Here is a 6021-nt window from a genome sequence, read left to right as displayed (position 1 = left end):
AATTCGAAAGAACCAATATTCAAATGCCACTTTCTTCTCGATCGCCATTGTAGTATTTGGCTTGATCACTTTGTCTTGCAACATTAGAGCTGATAAGGCCATTTCCGTATACAATCGACATTATTTGCATAGTCTCAGAGTCTCTCTTCACTTACTCCTCTTCCTCTTGCTTGTGACAATAGGTCGGTTTGGGTCAATATCTAACGGAATCTGTCGGAAATTTTATTGGCCGGAATTAGACCTTTAAAATAAAACTGCAATTTACGTCAGATTTAAGTTTTGGGCTCGATATCAACCCAAATCGACGTATTTATGCGGTTACAAATTACTATATATTCAAATTATTCATAATCAGAAACATGAGAAATTCATTAAAAAATCATTAATTCTTGTTAATATATATGGAGTCTGTTTGTTGGCACCGGGATTTAAGTGATTCATAGACCTATACATTATTGATGTTTCCCGTATTATTATGATTCCCTTGATTTTCTTGTTGGTTCCCCGTACTTTTATTATCACCTGAGTTTCTTGGTGGACATGTCTCCTTCTGTTGCTATGGGAGTTGGTGAGGAGTTATCAGAAGAACTCCAAGGATGTATACGAACTCTGATGCTTTCACGTTATCGGTTCGAAGCAATAAGCCGCGCATATTCGCCATAATGGCAAAATCTAGATAAAGATATCGAAGATGACGTCGGGATTCTTGGCGATGCAAATACTCGGATAGAAGTAACTAGATTTTTCCGATCTGGCGAATATGCGCGGCTTATTGCTTCGAACCGAGAACATGAAAGGATCATAGTTCGTATAACTCCTCACCAACGCCCATAGCAACAGAAGGAGACATGTCCACCAAGAAACTCAGGTGATAATAAAAGCACGGGGAACCAACAAGAAAATCAAGGGAATCATCGTAACAATACCGCAAACGTCAATAACCTCCAACAAGAAAATCCCGGTGATAAGAATTTTTTACCATTTTCAATGTCATTGTTTGATATCTACCGCTGCCTTTTCGTTTCTATGTGTGCATTTGTTACATATGTTCATCAGCAGAGTATGACGGAAGGCCAGCTTTCATGTTTGTTTCCTTCTTAGCTTATATGCTCTTTTTACCGGCGATTTGCGGCGCTCTTGGATTCAGTCTAACCTGACACTCATCCGGGTCATGTTTATAACTGTTATATCCTCTTATATTTTAGGCGGATGGATTAATGGTTTATTTATTTTTCTTCAATGGCTCATTTGGGGGTTGTGTGTAGTCATAAAAGTAATGTTTCTTCAGCCTCTGTCTGTTATTGCAAGTTCATAAAACATTTCTTTCCTGGACAAAGCTCATCCTTACAAGCCGGTTTTATATTTTCAAAATATAAAATCATTTCTTACGTTTCTTCATTTGGTAAAATTACACTTGAGCCAAATTTCTTAACAATAAGTTATTGTGATCATCACTTACATGTAGTGCTTTATGAACATCTAGACGGTAAAAATGTGCCTAAGTTACACAAGTATGGCCAATGAAGCATCCACCTGCTTCCATGTTTCAAAAAGGGTTTTTTTTTAACTCAACTATGCATCTATACCGCACAATAAATGCACATCTTTTTGCAGTAAAAGTATAATAGATGTAACATTGTTATTATTGTGTCCAAAGAGAAACATTCTTATTAATGTTTTACACCAATGTCAGTCAAGAACAGAAAGAGGGAGGAAATGATCTTTTATATAATTAGATTTACAAAGAACAATGATATCCTATGTTGCTATATGCATGCTACTGCTCTCTAACCTATACAATATCCAAGCCTATATGTCTTCTGCTGCCACCAACAATGACGCCAGCTTCCCGTTTGTATGCCTAATCACATCATGAACAAGTATTTTAAATCATCCACTGTAAGACAACTAAGAGGACCACCACTTTCATCCTCTCCTAACGCCGATGTAACCATCTCTCGTTTCTTTTCCTGCAAATATATCAAACATCATATCTAAAGTGTTGACGATCATCCATAAATATTACATAGGAAATACGCAAATATTTTGAAAAACAAGAACATGCACAAATATTAAAATACCTGCAAAGCTAAAATACGGTCTTCAATCGTATTTTTGACTGTTAAACGATAAACTTTAACCGTACGAGTCTGTCCAATTCGATGCGCTCTGTCTATGGCTTGATCTTCAACTGTAGGATTCCACCATAGATCTAGCATGACAACACGGCAGGCTGCCACCATGTTCAGACCAAGACAAGCAGCCTTCAAAGACATTATCATTACTGTCACCTGAAACATAACAGATCAAAGTGAAGTTGGCTCAGTAACAAATACTAAAAATCTAGAACTTCAGCATTGTTATTATAAACTATGATATTACAAACCTCAGGGAGTGTGTTAAAATCCTTAACAGCTTTATCTCTTGCGATGACAGACATTGTTCCATCAAGTCTTCTATACTCAATTGAAGAATCCAAAAGACCCTCTTCAAGTAAATCTAACATCCCCGTCCACTGAGAAAACACTATAGCTTTCGTTTTGGGAACATCACCAGACGAAGTGGAGCTGCAAGCAGTACTTTTCTTAGAAGTGTTCAGCATACAAGTTTCTTGGGAAGTATGGCATTTCGGCTTATTAAATGACTGCAACACCTTAAGTGCAGCTATTATTTTTGAAGAATAAATTGACCGAGTATTTGAAAAAGGTTCAGAATCCTCAACCTCAGAACCGGAGGTACCAAGCAAGAGATCACAAGACCGATCAGATAAAGAATTCTTCAGTGTGGCTTCGGAAAACACTGAACACCCGCTAAGATCAGTTTTGCAGTTTGTAGCAGGGCACTGAATGTCCTCCCCAGTTAGATGTTCAGAAATGCATTGGTTACAGAAAATATGACCACAGACTGAAACAACAGCATCTTCAGGAACATCCTGCATAGAATCATGTGATAAGAATGTTAAAGCAAAAAAGAGATGTGGTCAATCAAGATGATGTATATAAGCGCGAGCAACCGTACATTACAGATACCACAAAGAGCCACCCAAGCCTCTAAACTTTTCAAAAGAATAAGCTGTCTTTCCCGAGGAATCTTAACGGTCGTCTCAACTGAAGATGTCCAGGGAGAAGTAGAATTGTAACCCTTAACAAGTTGAGGGTGGTTGCAAGCTTGTCTAAGGCGCAAAAGCATAGATAAAATGTGAACATAGTTTTGCTTCACAGTACCAGCATCGGCGTATTCCTATAACATGCATGCAGAAACAGAAACTCAACCATCTTGCTGTGCAAATAAACCAGACTTTTGAATATCCTAATCTTTCAAGACTTTATCAAGATAGTTTATCAAGATAGACTGTACCTGAAACTGTGCACGTGAATCAGTCTCTAGCTTGGAATAGAAGTCATGTTCCTCCTGTGAAAATATCACTCTTTTGCACTTCACACGTTTAGGTGGTAAAGATATAATAGGCGCCCCATCAAGAACTGTGTCTGCAGAAAATGATGGTCACAAACAAATTTCAATCTAATGCCGGTGACAGTCATTCAATTTTCTCAGTGTCATAAATTAGAGCATTTATTATACAAACAAACAACATTATTAAACCTAGAATCTTGAACATAAATACATCTTCTTAACGAGCAAAAAATCATCACTTACTACTACTACATTTTTAGTTCATAAGCATTTAAGCAGTGATTATTACAATTTACAACTAATTACTACATTAAGCAGTGAGTGGTGACATATTTAGAATTTTTCTAATCATGTAACAGTTCATGTAACAAATATAACACAAGTATACCATCAAAATATGTTCCAAATTTAGTTTCTATCATATAGAAGGCAGTGTATGGCAAAAATGATATCTAAAATTCTCACATGTAAATCTTACCTTTTGTCCGACGTAACATGATAATTTTTAAGATAGCTTGCAGCTTTGAATACCCTATTCGTGGATTATTGGTGATAGGAACCTTGATTTTTGAACAGAATGTTTCGAGCTCATCATAAGGATCATATCTTAGAAATCTAAAGTAACTGTAGAGATCATCAATTGAATTCTGGATTGGAGTTCCGGACAAGCACCATCTGCGCTTAGCTCGAAGACCCCAGCAAGCCTTTGAAACAAGAGTTCTGTAATTCTTTATACTTTGGGCCTCATCAAGGACGACTCTAAACCAGGCTACTTTTGCAAGAGGACCTGCATCATCCTTAAGCATCTTCTTGCCGCTTTCTGAACTAGAAGGGCATTTCCTTTTCTTACTCGTTGTAGCACTTTCTTTTTCTCCGTCATCTTTAGGGACCTCTAGGCTAACAATTGAATAAGTAGTCAAAACAACATCATACTTGGCAAGCTCATGATGATCTTTGTTTCGATTGCTTCCATGGTACACAAGCACAGAGAGATTTGCTCTCCAGGTTACTTTATTAGCCAGTTCGTCAGCCCACTGTCGCAGGACACTGGTTGGACAAACAACAAGGGTTCCTGCAGATAGCCTGCCCTTTGCATGAACCGAAGAATTCACACTTGTGATCGCTTTTCCATTTCTAGATGTATCTTGAGGCGCGTCAAATTCCTTCGTCATTAAACCATTCTCAGGAAGTGGATCATCATCCAAATCCACGATTTCTAATACACTATTTTGTGCAGTGTTGCACGTCTCGAGCAACGGAGGCCTTTCCTTTAGTATTAAAGCAATAGTTGACACAGTTTTTCCAAGACCCTGATCATCTGCAAGAATTCCTCCGGAAGAGCATAAACTTGATGTTTCCTTTTGAACCATCCACGATAAAGCGATTCTCTGACACAACAATTTATATCAGTTGGATGCACCTATAATATCATTTATTGAAAAGAATGAATGAATTTGTAAAGTAACCTGATGACGTAAAAGAGGAACTGCCAATAGCCCATCTGGGAGATTAACTTCTGACGTTGGCTGAGACAGCTCCTGAAATCAACTACAAAGTTAGTTCACTCGCGGAAATAGAACATGGTAATCAAATATATTATACTACGGTCGAAAAATCAATGCTAATAACTAACGTTTTCATGAATATAGTGATGAATACAAATCATAATAATAAAGATTATAGTTTGTCCTAATATTTTCAAAAAATTAGTTTCAGTTATAATTTCAAAAAAGAATATGGTTTAACTAACGTTAACATTTTTACTTTTAAAACCCTAATTCATTGACTAAATCATCTTCTGTTTCTTTTTTTCATATGCAATCTTCATGTATGAAAAATCCAACTTCTCCACTACAGAATTAGGGTCTTTGAACGATAGTGATAGTGATGATAATAACCTACATATATGCATGAAAAATTCAACAACTTCTCCACTATTTTGTATCCAAGTTTTATTTTCTTCTACACATTCTGAGATTGGAAGTTTTACTTTAGTGCTAACTTTGGAATCTGAAGTGAGAACGTAAAAGTAGAAGAAGAAAAATCATCTTTTGAATAAAATTCTATCCGTTTGTATTTCTAAGAGGGCGAAGAAAATTATCAATAAGAACAAAAACGATTTGCTGTCCTAGAAATTGGCAAAGTAAAAGTGGCTGGCAACCTTCAATGCACGTAACATGTACTGCCTGTCGAGTGGGTTTGGTCTTGTGCCTCCCGCCATATACTGTTTTTGCTATAATCAAATCCAGAAAATTGTGTTTCGTAAAATTTTTGAGAATTAATTGTTAGAAATTGATTGTTAATATTTTTCAGAATCATGAATGATTAATTTATAGAACAAGTGTTGTTTCGTAAGGTTGTTATCCTTGATGAAACACACCATTTCGGAGCCATTTTACCGAGAGTTGCAACTTTTCACATGCTGCACCATTTTACAGTCGTTGCTTAATTACTTTATGCAACACTTCAAAAAAACATTGTGTATTCCAAATTTCAAAATGTTATTACGGAAACAAAAAATAATATGTATTAAATTATTCTTTTTATTCATTAATAATCGTAATTATTTAATTTCTATATGATGAAATTTTGATGTATTTGACAATG

At 36.2% G+C, this 6021-nt stretch overlaps 1 pseudogene; it reads right to left on the bottom strand.

Moving 5' to 3' along the window:
• Positions 1-1865: 1865 nt before the first annotated feature.
• On the bottom strand, positions 1866-5733 carry LOC131642326 (helicase-like transcription factor CHR28; annotated as a pseudogene).
• Positions 5734-6021: the final 288 nt, after the last annotated feature.

The sequence above is a fragment of the Vicia villosa genome, unplaced genomic scaffold (assembly GCF_029867415.1).
Source record: "Vicia villosa cultivar HV-30 ecotype Madison, WI unplaced genomic scaffold, Vvil1.0 ctg.004817F_1_1, whole genome shotgun sequence".
Classification (NCBI taxonomy): Eukaryota; Viridiplantae; Streptophyta; class Magnoliopsida; order Fabales; family Fabaceae; genus Vicia; species Vicia villosa.
This window is presented reverse-complemented; position numbering and strand designations above follow the sequence as displayed.